We start from the raw sequence: 16,902 nt of genomic DNA, 5'->3' as shown, positions 1-16,902 counted from the left end.
AACCTATGGTGAGGGCACCTTCTTAAAATATCCTTGTATCTCTCCCATGCATCATAAAGAGTTTCTAAATCTATCTGCATAAAAGAAGAGATATCATTCCTTAGTTTAGCCGTTTTAGCTGGCAGAAAATATTTAAGTAGAAATTTTTTGGTCATTTGTTCCCAAGTAGTAATTGACCCTCGTGGTAACGAGTTCAACCACTGTTTAGCCTTATTCCTTAATGAAAAAGGGAATAACCGAAGGTGAATGGCATAAAAAACGCTATTGATTTTAAATGTGTCACAAAATTCCAGAAAGGTAGCCAAATGAGTGTTTGGTTCTTCATCCTACAAACCATCAAACTAAACAAACTGTTGTATCATTTGAATCGTGTTAGGTTTCAGTTCAAAATTATTTACAGCAATAGCAGGTCTAACTATACTCGATTCAGTTTCTGTTAAAGTAGGTTTAGCATAATCATACATAGTACGAGGAGTGGGGTTCTGATCTACTGGATTTGCCGTAACCACAGGAGGTAGTGGATTATTCTGATTTTCAGCCATCTTCTCGGTTGTAGTATGGATATTGTCCTCTTGCTCTTCCTCTATGTATCGTATGCTTCACCTTATTTCTCTCCCGTTTCTGCGAGCTGTGCTTTCGATCTCACTATCAAAAACTAATGGTCCTGACGGGTTTCTTCTAGTCATAAACTATAAAGAACCTATCAAAAGAAAACAAAAAAGACTTTAGTAATATAAACAAAAAAAAATTCACTTGCAATAAAATAAATGGCTAAAGTAATAAAAATTAAGCGTTCCTAATATCTTAGTCCTCGGCAACGGTGCCAAAAACTTGATGTGTGTGATAAGTTTTATATTTATGATTGACCGTACTTGAGAGCTAACTATTATCACAATAAAGGCAAGCACACCTATCGAACAGTAGTATAGCTTATTGCAAGACCGGAATGTTAAACCCACAGGAACTAAAAGTACTAGTATTAACCTTCTTTTTATTATCTAGCATAAAAATAAGAGGACGATATCCATACTACAACCGAGGAGATGACTGAAAATCAGAATAATCCGCTACCTCATATGGTTGCGGCAAATCCAGTAGATCAGAATCCTGCTCCTCGTACTATGTATAATTATGCTAAACCTACTTTAACAGGAACTGAACCAAGTATAGTTAGACCTGTTGTTGCTGCAAATAATTTTGAACTGAAACCTAACACGATTCAAATGATACAACAGTTTGTTCGGTTTGATGGTTTGCAGGATGAGGATCCAAATACTCATTTGGCAAATTTTCTAAAATTCTGTGACACATTTAAAATCAATGGCATTTCTGATGATGCCATTCACGTTCGGTTATTCCCTTTTCATTAAGGAATAAGGCTAAACAGTGGTTGAACTCGTTACCACGAGGGTCAATCACTACTTGGGAACAAACGATCGAAAAATTTCTACTTAAATATTTTCCACCGGCTAAAACGGCTAAACTAAGGAATGATATCTCTTTTTTTGTGCAGATGGATTTAGAAACTCTTTATGATGCATGGGAGAGATTCAAGGATCTTTTGAGAAGGTGCCCTCGCCATAGGTTACCCTAATGGTTGCAAGTTCAGACATTTTACAACGGTGTGAACCCCTCAACAAGACAACTTATCGACGCAGCTGTCGATGGAAGTTTGAACAACAAAACGACTGAAGAGGCTTACGAATTTATTGAAGAGATGTCACTGAATAACTATCAGTGGCAAGTCATGAGAACAAAGCCGGCAAAAGCAGCCAGTGTTTTCAATCTCGACACGGTTACTATGCTGTCTAACCAGGTAGAGCTTTTAAATAAAAAAATTGTAGGATTGTATGGTTCTACTTAGGTACATTCAGTGATGAGGTGCGATTCAAATGAAGGAGGAGTACATACAGAATATCAATCCTTCAACCCCAGCATTGAGGAGGAACAAGTTCAATATATGGGTAACAATAATTCTAGGCCTCAAAATATCCCATACAGTAACACTTATAATGCAGGTTGGATGAACTATCCCAACTTCTCGTAGGATGGCCAAGGAAATCAAAGGCCACAACATCCTCCGAGTTTTCAACAACCACCTTACCAGCAGGAAAAGAAACCAAAACTTGAGGAGATGCTAACAAAATTCATAGCGATATCTGAAACACGTTTTTAAAACACTGAGACAGCTCTTAAAAACCAGCAAGCATCAATTCAAAGGCTCGAGAATCAAATAGGCCAGTTGGAAAAGATGATTTCCGAATGACCACAAGGTAGTTTACCGAGTAATAATAAAAATAACCCAAGAGAGAAGCTTAATGCAATTACTGTTCGAGATAAAAAAGGGTTAGTTGAGCCTGAACTAGAATTGAATCAAGGAATTGTGGTAAATAAAGGTAAGGATGAGGTGGACCACAACGAGAAAAAATCGGTAAGTAGATAATATAAACCTCGAGTGCCATACCCCAGTGCGACAAGGAAAGATCACACAGACGAACAATTTGGTAAATTCCTTAAATTATTAATGAAATTATATGTTAACTTACTATTTATTGAAGCTCTTTTGCAGATGCCGAATGCAGTTAAATTTTTAAAGGAGCTCTTAGCAAATAAGCGAAAGTTGGATGAGGCGTCGCATGTAGAGTTGAATGCAGTTTGCTTAGCCATTCTACAGAATAAGCTACCCAACAAGTTGAAAGATCCAGGGAGTTTTACGATTCCTTGTTTAATTGGCAGTTTAAACGTTAACAATACTTTGGCTGATTTAGAGGCTAGTATAAATTTCATGCCCTATAAAATGTTTAAACAATTAGGTCTTGGCAAACCCAAACAAACTAATATGGGCCTTCAATTGGCAAATAAAACAATTAGATTTCCTAGGGGTATTATTGAAGATATACTTGTTAAAATTGATAAATTTATATTCCCATTTGATTTTGTTGTTTTAAACATAGAAGAGGATAGCGACGTGCCTTTAATTTCAGGACGACCCTTTTTAGCAACTGCTAGAACTATTATTGATGTTGGTACAGGTGAACTCACACTTCGTGTGGGTGATGAAACAATCACTATTCAAGCTCATAATTCGAGTAACACACCGAATATTGAGGGTGGTTGTATGAATCATATTACTAATACTGATCATTTGGTGCAACCTTCTCTGCAGGAAACACATTCGAAGAGCATACAAGAGACATGTTCAAGTAACAACAAAGGACCCATCTATGGAGAACGAAGGCTATAGATCAATGAACTAGATGAATGGTAGATACAGAAATCAATAACACACGATACACGAAAACCACATCATAACAGACTCAATGTTTCACCAAATCAACTTAACGTTGGAGACAAAGTACTATTAGATGCAGCAGACCCTCGTATTACCACTTCTGAAACTAATAGAGTAAACCATTTTATGGTACTTAACATTTTCCCACACAGTGCAGTCGAGGTAACTTATTCCAAATTCAGCACTTTTAAGGTAAATAGTACTCGTCTAAAACCTTAGTTTGATAAAATTTATAGCAGGAATGAGGAGTGCAAATTCCTTGAACCACTGTAACCACGCAACAGAGAGGTAAGTCGAGCTTAGAATCTAAATTAGCACTTCTCGGGAGGCAACCCGAGCACTAACAGTGTTGATTTCTTTAAATTTTAGTTTTTAACATCTAATTCATTGACTGAGTCCTTGAACACAGGTTTTCTAAATCCACACGGGCAGACACATGGGCGTGCCTTAGGCTATGCTCATACCACGGGAGGCAATACGGCCGTGCGATATGGCCGTGTGAAAATAGGGCAAAATTTTTCCCAAAACACGAGATTCGATACGTTGCCACGACCGTGTGACATGGCCGTGGGCAATCCTGCCAAATCAACACGGGCGTACAACACGCCCGTGCCTATAAGCCGTTGTAGAAACTGAGAAATTAACACGGGCGTACGACATGCCCGTGCCTACCACCCGTGGTTGAAACTTTTACGATAACACGAGTGTGCATTTATATACACGGGCATGGGAGAAGCAAACAAAGCAGGACACGACCGTATGACACGGCCATATGCACCAACACGCCTAAAGAACACGGGCATAGGCCGAATTCCAGACGCACCCAAATTTAAAACCACGAAACACATGGGCGTGTCCCACGGCCGTGTGCCTCAATTTTTATATAAACCCCCACTGTTCATCATCCCCTTCCCCAACACCCTAACCTTAGCCACCACAATCTTTCCCCCCACCGACCGGTCACTTCTAACTCTCATTCCTTCTTCCATTTTCTCCCCATTCTTTGCCACACCCCCTTCCCTACACATTCCTCCCTTTTTCTCTCTTTCTCCCCACTACAAACCCCCACTACCACCCCGTCGCTCCTTCAGCCACCGGTTCTCCAGTATCGATTTTCTCTTCTCTTTCAAATTCTTTTGATGCTTACTATCATGATGATATTAATTGTCCCCTATTACTTACATTTTGTTTACTAATTGCTTATCGTATCATTTCATGCTTAAAATCTATTTCATGTATTTTGAATCCTTGACCTACCATCATTAACTACTTTCATCTATTTCATATTGTATTTACGCAATTAAAATATGAAGTTCGATTACTTTTGGTTGAGTCTTGTTAATGTCATTAGTTCTTGGTTGAATTTGTTAGTTTAATTCATAGTTAATTCCTTTTTGGACTTGTTAGCATATGTTATATTGTCCGTTCATACATGATAACTCGTCTTTTCATTCTAGATACCATGTCAAATCCCCGTGGTAAAAAAACCGTCGTCCATACCTCCAAGAAACGAAAAGGAACAGCATCATCCTCAGGTCCTACCACTGAAATTTGGCATCCATTCCTACAGTTTCCTTTGGCACCCCAAGAGGAACTTTTCTAGAAACTACGGGTTCGACCCTTAGGTGTGGGCCATTGCATTGATTGGGCTACACTAGAGTAGATCCAACTCCCTGACGCAGTCCGGGCTCTCTTGACTACTGACCCATGGGGTTTCTTCTTCGAGATTGTCGAGCCAACATATCTCGAGCTCACATTAGAACTCTGTTCAACCTTAATGATAGAATTTGATGATCCTGGAACAGTCAAGTTCGGTCTCGGCGGTTTAGTTCGCCAGTTGAGCGTGCCTGAGTTTAGTGTCACATTAAGACTGTATACGGAGGAGTTCATGGATGACGACGACTTTGACAGCCTCCATCGCCACATCCACTATTCTCCTTCAAATTGCTGGAAGCCTTAGTCCCTACTTCGGCCACTTTTGACCCTAGCCGTTCTAAGGCATCGACTTTCGCCCCATCACTGAGATACTTACACACCATCCTAGCCCACACCCTGATAGGATGGCGAGAGAGTATCAGCATCATCAACACTAACGACGCCTATTTTTTATGGAGTAAGACGTATGGGAACGTATTCGACCTCACCTATTTCATCGCCTTCACCATTCGCCATCAGACAGAGCGGTATAAGAAGGGAGTCATTTCCATCGGCCCTTATGTGACTTGCTTGGCGCGGTACTTCGGTCTCCTCAACACGGTAGCGCAATCATCCTCCCTCACCCTCATCGGTCAAATGTCCCCATAGGACATCTCGAATATGCTCCACATGAGGATGATCGAGTGACGACGTGGATTTGATCCTCCTCAGTACAGCCTCATCCAGTCAGCTGAGCAAGAAAACTTAGAGGACATTATTGATGATGCCCCTCCACCTCACGAGGACCCACCACTACAGCCACCACCTATTCATCATCCAGTTCATGCGGCTGCTTCACTCTCTGACATCGCTGAGCGTCTTACTCGATTCGAGCAGCAAGGTTTTCAGCGCTTTGATCACATTGATGCAACCCTCCATCAGATTTGTCAGTACCTTCACATCTCATCGCCACCCCCACCTTGCAACCATCTAGCGATGAGGATTTTTGAAGATTTTTTATTTTTATATTTATTTATCTTTTTAATTTACTTTTTATTTCTCTTTAATACTATTTTTACTTCATCTTTAGGTTTTACAATTTATATTAAGCAATTTATGGTTTCGACCATTTCTTTATGAGTAATCATGTTACTTTATAATTCCTAAAGAGTTATTAATCCTATCGCAGTTATGAAGAGCTCCAAAGCTCACTATTACTTAGGAATTTACAACTCCACTGGAAAAGGTCCTTCACGACTTCCATGCCCTACTCGACCACGACCATAGCTACCACCAGATATAATATTCTTTTGGCGCAAGACTTGTGCACTAACAACCTCTACCACCACCGGAGTATCTTCCTCAAATCTCATCATTGCCTTAGCCGATTGCTTTCCATGACTCCAATTCAAGGATCCCATCTAACATTCAGAAAGTTTCACTTCTCTCCCTATCTTATGATCTTATATCTATATTGTTCAGTAAATCTATCTTTTTACATTGAAAACAATGTACATCTTAAGTGTGGGGGGTTATTTATATAATTATCAGAAAAATCCCTGAATTTTGTCTTATTCTCACGTGACTCACTCATATCACTATTAGAATGGATGTTGATTAATTTATGATTTTTATTGATATGTCTTGAATTAAAACATAGGCATTTATGCATTGATTATTTAAAATTTAAGTAATTAGAGAATCAAGCATGATAAGTTGATTTTTGAAAATTAAAAAAATTGCTAGGTTATTTCCCCAAGTTTAGGTATTATCTTGAAGTTGAAATTTACAGGATTAACATCAAAAGGCCATAATTTTTGTGAGATCTTGAACCTTTAGAGCATATATTATTTCTTTCATGCTCACTTTTATTGTTGCTATGAGCGTGTCAATATTGATTTGTTATTCTAGAACTTGCTTCGATTATGCATGTCAAGACCACACAATTGATTTAATATGTCGAGATGATAAAGACACTTAGGTTTAACCCACTCACTCCATAAAAGTCTAACTTCATAATTAACCCTTAGCAAACCCCCTTGAGCCTAACAAGCCATTCATTGATTTACCCTCAATATTAACCTATAACCCATTATTGTTGAAATCCACTCAATTAATTTGATCCCAATTTTTGTCGAGATTTGATTTGAATAAATTGTTTAGCTATGTTTTATTTCTGATAGTTAGCAAAGTTATTTGATTTTTTCTTAAAAAAAAACTTCTGCAATTGAAATTTATCATCTAGCATATTACAAAATTAAAACGATGTTATCCATGAAGAAAAGCTCAATTCTAGGATCATCTAATTAGGAATGCAATTTGTCAGTATTAGTATTTTTCTAGTTAGGTAATTTTTCAAATTAAATCTCAATTCTAACCTTCTCTTTCAGCTTGTGACCACAGCCCCTAACCAAATCCACGTTACAACCCTCTAAAGACCTTTTAATTGATGTATCATCCCAATATATAGTGGTGGAGATTTGATTTTCACGCAAGCCTATGGTAATAACTTTTCATATTGACTATTGAGTGCTAAATTTGTTATCCTTAAACACCTCGAGTGATTTGAGTGAATCTTTAGTGAGGATTTTAAACCCGGTAATATTTTGAATCGAAGGTGATTACTTAGATGAGGGGAGATACCTATGTTTTCGTGATAAGATGCTCAACTTGGAATGTTTAAAACTTTGATGTTCTTTTAGTTGAATTTTCAATGTATGATTACTTATGGATTATTTTGAGATATTGTTGATAGGAATTATAAGTTGAGAAAAATGGATTCTTAATTGTGAATTGATGATTTTGCTTAAAGACAAGCAAACGCTTAAGTGTGGGGGTATTTGATAAGTCATAATTTATACATATTTTTAACCCATGCTTAGCGCATTTTTGGATGAATTATCATTAGATTTATGGAATTTGATGCTCTTAATCCTTTAATTTCATGTTTTATACTTAGATGAGCATAGGAGAGTAAAAAGAGCGAGAATCGGGCAAAAAGCGGAGAAAATGGGTCAACATGGGAAATCAACACGGTCTGGACTTCCTTACATAGGTAGACCATACTCCTGTGTCTATTTAGCAGATTCTAACACGGCCTAAACCACCTCACATGGGTATACCACACGCCCGTGCCTATATAACAGGCTTTAACACAGTTTGAAGCACTTACACACGGGCGTGGCACACAACCATGTCCCTGTCGAGCCCAAGACTAGTTCTATTCGGAAAATGGCACTTTTGAGGGTTGGGAAGCATTCTAAAGCATATATTAACACCCTAGGAGAGGAGGAGAACACACACAGGGAGTAGGAGGCAAGGAATTACTCGAAGAAAGCCAATTGATCCATCTTAGAAGCCGGATTCTCATTCAAGACTGAAGATCTCTTTTCAATTTCCTTCAGGGGTTTTTGGGTTTTCTTTATGTTTTGTTATCACTATTCTTTTGAGATGTTTTATTTTACAAATATGAACTAAATACCCTAAATACCTGAGGGGGATGAAACCTAAGACGGATCTTGTTATTATTTTCTGAATTATATGATAAATATTTGATTTGTTCTTAATTATGTGTTCTTAATTCTTGCTTTAATATTCCAGGATATTCATTCAAGTATTGATGTGCTTATTCAAAGGAGAAAAAGTCCCTGTTTAAGAGTAGATCTAGCATAATTAAGTGGAGTTGATTGCACCCCTAAACATAGGGCGACATAAATCTGTCGGATTAGGGTCAAACCTAATAAGGGAATCTATAGATCGAGTTAATGCAACACTAGGGGTTTTAATTAGAAAGAGATTTCAATTAATCAACCTAGGGTTAGACGTTGTTAGTCTCGAGAGAGATAATAATATAACTTAAGGATTTCTACGGATCAAGTCAAGTGAATAAATCATCTAATTCAGATCAAATAACAAATGAAGTCTAGGTGGATTCTTCCTTGAGTATTGTCTAAATCAATCAGTTTTCCCAAAAGTATTTCCCCAATTTACTCCTATGCATTCTTAGTTTAGTTAATTAGTTTAGATAAAGCAAATCCCCTTATTTTTAGGCTAGATAATAAAAAGAAGGTTAATACTAGTACTTTTAGTTCCTGTGGGTTCGACATTCCGGTCTTGCTATAAGCTATACTACTGTTTGATAGGTGCGCTTGCCTTTATCGTGCTAATAGTTAGTTCTCAAGTACGATCAATTATAAATATAAAACTTATCACGCACATCAATGAATCTCACCACAAAGGAAACTCATTAGATTATCTTATCGAAAGTCTAACATGATACGCCATAAAGGCTTTTCCTTCAAGGTTCATTATACTTACCATTCCTTCAGAGTTCACCATACATACTATCCCTTCAGTGTTTGCCACACATACTATGTAATATCCCTTAACCCTTATCCGTCCCCAGATCAGGATTACGAGACATTACCAGTCAGTACAGTTCAGTTACGAGTAATGAAGAAATATTTTATTAAACAAATCAGAAATTAGTCATATTGTCCCTTTATGGGACCTCGAAGTCTAATATGAACAGTTAAATCAATTCGGGATTTAATCAAAAACTTATAAAATTTTTTGTAAAATTTCAAATTTTCCTTAAATGAATAGTACCACACACCTGTGTGGCCTATGGGACACGCTCGTTTTCTCTATCCGTGGGGCTTTCTGACTTGTAACTCATAAACAAATTAAGCTCACACAGCCAAATCACACGCCCATGTGTTCAGCCCGTGTGGATTTATTTTGTAGCATTTTAGGTGCAGTTTTCACACGGCTGTACCGCATGCACGTGTTCAATACCGTTTTCTCCACACGGCTAAGACACATGGTCGTGTCACTGCCCGTGTGCTCAATTCGAAGCTAAAATTCAAGATGCAGAGGACACACGACCTAACAACATGTCCGTATGCAAGCCGTGTGCCTCACACAATCTAGTCACACGCCCATGTGTTAGGCCGTGTGGACTGAATAATGAACCCTTCACACTTTACTAGCCAACCCTGTAAATTTCAAACCACAACCAATACAAATACCAATACTAAACCAAGCTTATTTATATTTATACTTAAATTTGCATATTTCATACTAGACTTAATTAAGTTATATACTCAACCATTACCATTTATAACAACATTTACAATAACATTCCAAAATGACCACTTTTGACATCCTAGGTACATGCCATTACCAGTAATATACATGCATTACCTCATTGAATTCGAGGTCGGCCTGGGATGCTGATTCAATGGTCTAGCTTTATTTAACCTGCGCACGGAAACAAACCGTACACTGAGTATGAACTCAGAGGTATTTCTATAAACCGATACTTAAATCAATAGTAAATCATATATCAATGAACTTTGAGATTTCAATCTAATAATCTTAATAGTTCAATCATTTATTTTCATTTTATAATACTAAGATCTTGTTAATCAATTTCAATTTCAATGTATATATATATACAGTTTCAATGTTGGTTTAATATCAGTCGATTTTTCATTATCATACAGTAATAACCAATATTCAATATCATCCAGACATTCAGTAGTAGTCCAATATTCAGTAACAATCAGTTAATCTTTATTATTCAGTATCAGTCAGTCAACAGTAATAATCATTTATTCAGTAACAGTCGTTTATTCAGTAACAGTTAATTATTCAGTAGCAGTCAATTATTAGTACTTTTATTTACCCCTAATAACATGACTTGGACCTAGACGGATACACGGATCCAACCCACATACCGGGATAGCACACAGTATTTCATCAGCCGAAGCCGAAATACACCGTGTCAGTAACGGTAATAGTAACAGTAACAGTAGCAGTATGGTACACAAAGTACCTTACCAGAACAAATCCGGAATAGTAACAATAACAATAAGGTACAGAGTACCTCTTCGGAACGAATCCGGAACAATAATAGTAAGGCAACACTTATAGTGTCTCATCGACACACAGTCAGAATATCCCTGAACACTTCCAATCCTATGGCATGCCAACTATATCCGACTTAGCCCGATACTGTTAATAGGGTTTTCGGTTCACTTTCTTAATTCAATATGACTTTCACATTATTCATCATCAATTCAATAAATTTAACACATTCCAAATCAATCCATTTCAATCATAAAATACAATAATTCATACTTTAATTACTTACCATAATATTCAATGAAAATAAAATAATTAACTATAAATTTCACCTTTCAATCCATTACCCTACACATTAAATAATAAATTCAACAATTAAATGTTAAGTTCGGATTATAGAAATACAAACCGTAATTTTCGAGCTATCCCTCGTCGACTTTGCCTTGTCCTTTCTTAGCCGAGGTTTTCTGGCACAATGTTAGCTATGGAAATCAATTAAATATTATCAATACACTACCATTTAATTTCACATTGAATATTTCAATTTTTATTCAACTTTTGCCTAGATTCCAATTTAGTCCCTAAACTGAGACTAACTTTTATTCTTTATATTTAGCTCAATATTTCTATTAAATTTTCACTTTAAACTAATTTCAATTCTCTAATTTCACCATAGGACCATAATTTTGAAATTATTTCAATTTAGTCCCTATTATTCAAAACTTATAATTTACTTTACAATTCAATCCTTAGTTCACTTCTAACTTAAAATTCTATCAATTTAACCCGTAATTCTTTAATTTATTCAACATGAACATTATCTAGAAATCTAATAACTTTTAAAATATCAACTTAATTTCATCAAAATGTTATTCCAAGGCTTCTCAAACATCAAAATAAAGTAAAAAGGGCTAAATTGACTTGCCTATTAAAGTTTAAAGCTTCAAAACCTCAATTTCTCTCTTTTTCTTTCTTTCTCCTTTCTTTCCCCCATTTTCGTTTGAGCATTCTGTTTCTTTTCTTTGTTTTCTTTCTTTTTCTTTCTTTCTTTACTTTATATATATATATGTATATATATTATATAATAACTTAATAAATATCTATTTAATAATCAATATCTTTATTACAAGTGAAATATTACTTATATTTACACATGTACTATATTATCACCTTACACTTGTATTTCTTTAATTTATTTATCATATAAATATCTTATAATATAATTATTTAATTAATAAATATCTTTTACTAAATAATAAATATCTATTTACTATTAAATACATGTATTACAAATGTATGTATTTTTATTAATACATTTGTATCAAATCATTACTATACACTTGTTTTTATTTAATTTATTTAATAATATAATATCAATTAAATAATAATAATAACATTAATATTTACTTAAATAATAAGTAAGTACATACATGTATTACAAATGTATGTACAATATTTATTACACATGTATTTTATTTTTATCACACACTTGGAACTCATTTTGGGTTATTTGCTTATTTAGTCTCTTTTAATTTTATTTATTCTATAATTAAACTTTCACACTATATTCAATTTAATCCTTTTATCCAATTATCCTTAATTAAACTAAATTCACTTAATTAAAGCCTAATTAACCACTCGATTAACTTCGTAAATATTTTTTTAATAAATATTTACGAATCTATTTTTCAAAAATGAAGACCCAAAAATACACTTTTCCGGTAACAGTAAAATTCGGGGTCGTTACATACTATACCTTTATAGTGCTTCGGGAACACCATTTCTTTCTTTCATAGTCTGCCACAGAGGCGTTTCCTTCAAATGGTTGCCATAATGGCCATTCTTTTATATGAGCTACAAATGCGTTCCTGTTTTCATTTACCACAAGGGTTTTGCTTTCCTTAGATCACCACAAAGGCTTCCAGTTTATAGATCGCTACAAAGGCTTCTATTTCATAGGTTGCCACAAAGGTTTCCATTTCATAGATTACCACAAAGGATTCTATTTTCTAGCGTGTTTACGATAGGGATTCTCCTAAACTCACATTTTGTGAGGTTTACCATGACCCACTAGTTATGGTCTTACAGGATATGGTGTCATGGCTATAGGCTTTCCTTTTAGAGATCATTTTTAAAGTTCCAACGGGCCTATTTTAAACTCGACCATTGTGAACAAACACAAACTCACTTAACAGACCTTTCATGCATTTGCACCAAACTTAACATACATATCAAACATTCTCTTATAGTCATACTTTCGACTCCATATTTCTCATCATATACTCTATACTTCTCAGATTTATACAAGCTATACATACAAATCTTATCCAACATTCATATATCAGCATATTCATCATGCAATATTTTGCAGAAGTATCTAGAATGAACAACATAAAACATACAGAAGTCGACTTAGGGACTTACCTGACACCCAAGGATAGCAGTTTGATCTCCAGATCCCAAACATCCAACATGAAAACCTGGCAATCACTACTTATAAAACATAAGAATACCGTTAAAACTCATTTATATAACTTTTATCATCATCTGAAACCTTGATAACTTTTATGCAACACCTTATTTCCTTATCTTACTATTTACGCACATAAAATAGACTTACTCTTTCAAAAGTCAACATGCAAGTCTATAATACTTATCAAGGATATGAAAAAACCTTCTATATGAACTCCGATCCTTAATTTCAACTTAGCAAGAAAGATCCTCGATCAACTTCAAAGCAAGTTAACAATGGTGTTTTCAAAAAAAGGAAGAAGATAACTCCATTTTCTTCTAAAGCTCATATCATAATATATAAAACCCATACTCTCATATTAGAACTTGACATGTGTCACTAACTTTCAAAACTGCCCTTACTAGTGACTTACAGTTGTAGGAAAATATATACAAGGATCCAAAAATCTTTACCTATTTTTGACTTATCCCTTCTTTCAGTCCTGACCATCTCGTTAGAATGTAACTTGCATAGTAACTAGGCCAACTTGGCGCACCTTACCTTTGGTGATACCCTTATTACCCAAGAATCCTTGATACACTTACCAATCCATTCTTTTATACAAATCCACACATTCCGAGAACAATCCTTACCTTATACTCTATCATTAACTATGCGCCCGAACTATCCGCAAAAAGCAACAATTGGGAAAATGGGATCCCGCCACACAGATTATTCCCGTTTACTCGCCAACTCGAGACCCGCCAAAACTGGGTGTTATAACTTCGCCACACAAACTATTTTGAAACTACACATCATAACCTTGAATATTCCAAAACTAGGATGTTACATAAATACGGGGGTGTCAAGCAAAACATATCAATTATAATTGATTATTGCAGCTGTTGATAATTAGAACTGCAATTGGGAATCTTTGTCTGATATACGTAGCTTTGGGACCCTATACCAAAGCTGTCAACCTACAACTCCAGATGGTAAGAAGTACCCTCCGATTTTGGAGGTTGGGGCTTGGGCTTTGCCATAGTTTGGATTACACAAGACGGCTCATTTTCTCACTCGAGAGAATTAGGTTGATTCAAGTAATGAACCCATGGTGTAATGCCAACCACAACGTCTAGTGCGGAATATGACATCCACACGAACTGCACAATATTTGACATGATGATAGTTACATGAGTCAAATAACATGATCAAAGTAATTAAATAAAATTAATATAACTTAGTTAAAATATATATATTACTTTGTCCCCAACGTATGCCTCTATCATCTAGTAGTAGACAACGAGTGTCTTGGACTTCCTAATACTCGGGCACGTATACCATCTAAAAACGAAGCAAACTTATTAGCACAGATTCCAAAAAAGCAATTAATATTGATTCAATTTTACAATTTTTTTACCTATTTACAATTGGCTACAAATGTGGTTGGTGACTCCTTAATGCCAGAAATGGCATCCTGTACAGAGCCCAAGATTGCAACAGTATCAGAAATCAACGTATATCTTGTGTTTTATTCTTTGTCACCTGGCAAAGCTCACGATATAACGTCGCCAATATCGCTGAGCCCCAACTATAGGAACGAGCCTAGTACAAATCGACCAATAGAGGCAAGTACATAATGTGGACATTATTATTATTTGCATTCAGCATAAATACCCCTTATCAGCTGCAATAAAGTTTGGAAATTTTCATTCAACCAAGAAAATTTCAAACTAGTAAATCTAGGTTCCATATAACTAAAGTGATCGCCCAAGAAATTAGTATCAGAGGGCTAAAGGTTCAGCCACTTTACTTGGACCTGTGATCACATCATCGTCAACTGGGAGCCCAAGTTGCATTATGACGTATTCCAGGGTAATGGTCCACTCCCCACATAATCGATAAAAAGTGTGGGTCTCCGGGTGCCACCATTCAACCAAGGCAAATATTAAGTCCACCCTCAAGTCAAACATCTGAACCAATGCCACTATTCCAAATCTAGCAGCATCCAATTACGGTATAATTTGTTCGTCCGAACAATACCTCGGAATATGGACTCACGACCTCAACACCCGGTACTCATCCTGTCCATATCGTATAATCACATTTGTTAAATTGACTAAGTAAATATAAATTAAACCGCAACTCTATAAATATATTTGTGAATAATAAATATCAAAATATTTTATCAACTCGTTAATCATCAGTGCAGTGTGATCAAATGCTTGGAGAAGAGAACTCATTGTGATATCTGCATAATTAATAAAAAAATTAATCACCATTTCAAAAAACTAAATACAATTAAACATTATATTATAATATAACAATTATTACAATTAGAAAATCACATACATTAAATCTATTAAATTCCCCCTCCAAAAATGCAAACACAACATTCTCAAAACTTCAAATAATTCCAAAAAAAAATACAAAATTTTCAATTTTTCTCTCTTTTTTTTTCCAAATTTCAGCTGGTGGGGTGGAGGGGGGACCATTGAGATTTATATAGGGAGAGTGGGGAGAATAAGAAAAAAAAGCTTGACTTACGTGTAACCGTGAGGTCAAATCGACGATAGGTGGTAGGTCGATACCAACCAACTCAGGCCTTTTTTTATTTGTTTTATTCATATTTTTTTCAATTTTTTTTCCGATTTGTTTTATTTATCTTTTTTTTTCGGTTTGAATTAGGTCTATCGAAAATCTCATGATATTCAACCTTGCTTTATTCGAGTTCATCAACAATTCCTTGACCCAAGGATGCTTTTAGTGAGAAAAGGTTCAATCAACCTTCATCTAATGCACCACCTTAATAACTATAATCGTTGTCGCACCAAGACAACCATCAACTTGTGCCAACCGTAATTGGCACCTCCTCCCCTAAAGGGTTTCCTTGACAACATAACCAATTAGAACCTGTGACTGTATAACCATTGTCAACTGAGAGCGCTATTTTTACTTGAAATTGTGACCGCTTAACTATCAATTAGGAAATAAAATCTAAAGGTGATGATGCATTCCATAAAACGAAAAATGAAATCCAACAGTGTCCAAGCTCCACTGAATCACTATTAAATAAAACATACTTTCAAACTATCAAAATTTCTAACTAAAACACAAACATAAAATCAAAAACAAAAACAAACAAAAAAATTATTCTCTTCCCATTTTCTCAACACTTAATTTTTTTTTTCATGTTCTCAAATTTTTTTTCATGTTCTCTCCCTTATGAATAATCACAAAAACTTTTCATTTTTCTTAAAAAGAACTAACTACTTCAACATATACTGATCTTCCATTGTGTATGGACATATATAATCTTTTAAACTGCTACACAGCCTGATGGCACTAAAATAAAAAAATAAATTTTTTTGACATAAGTGTTGCTAACGAGAACGATGAGAACAAAAAAATATATAGAATTTTTTTTTCTATCACATTTTCCAACTGAAATGCTTTTAAAAAAAAAATTAGGGCCGCCAAAGAGAACGAATGCACCCATTCAAATATTTTTTTTTCCTTTTTCTTTTTCTCTTAGAATATTCGTATTTTGAACAGATATGTAAAAAAAAAAAAATACATAACAAGGACCTTGTAATTAATAACTTTTCCATGGGTTGGTCATGATTTGGTGTCGCCCAGTTGTCACCCATGGATT

General features: G+C 35.4%; 2 non-coding genes across 2 annotated transcripts; one reads left to right on the top strand and one right to left on the bottom strand.

Annotated features, from left to right (window-relative positions):
• On the top strand, positions 1-107 carry LOC121231376 (small nucleolar RNA R71). The gene has a single exon (XR_005929436.1). It is a non-coding gene; the product is annotated as a small nucleolar RNA R71 (small nucleolar RNA).
• Positions 108-1,480: 1,373 nt separating this feature from the next.
• Positions 1,481-1,587, bottom strand: LOC121231354 (small nucleolar RNA R71). Its single transcript, XR_005929414.1, has one exon. It is a non-coding gene; the product is annotated as a small nucleolar RNA R71 (small nucleolar RNA).
• Between the last annotated feature and the right edge of the window lie 15,315 nt (positions 1,588-16,902).

This window comes from Gossypium hirsutum, chromosome A06 (genome assembly GCF_007990345.1).
Source record: "Gossypium hirsutum isolate 1008001.06 chromosome A06, Gossypium_hirsutum_v2.1, whole genome shotgun sequence".
NCBI lineage: Eukaryota > Viridiplantae > Streptophyta > Magnoliopsida > Malvales > Malvaceae > Gossypium > Gossypium hirsutum.
This window is presented reverse-complemented; position numbering and strand designations above follow the sequence as displayed.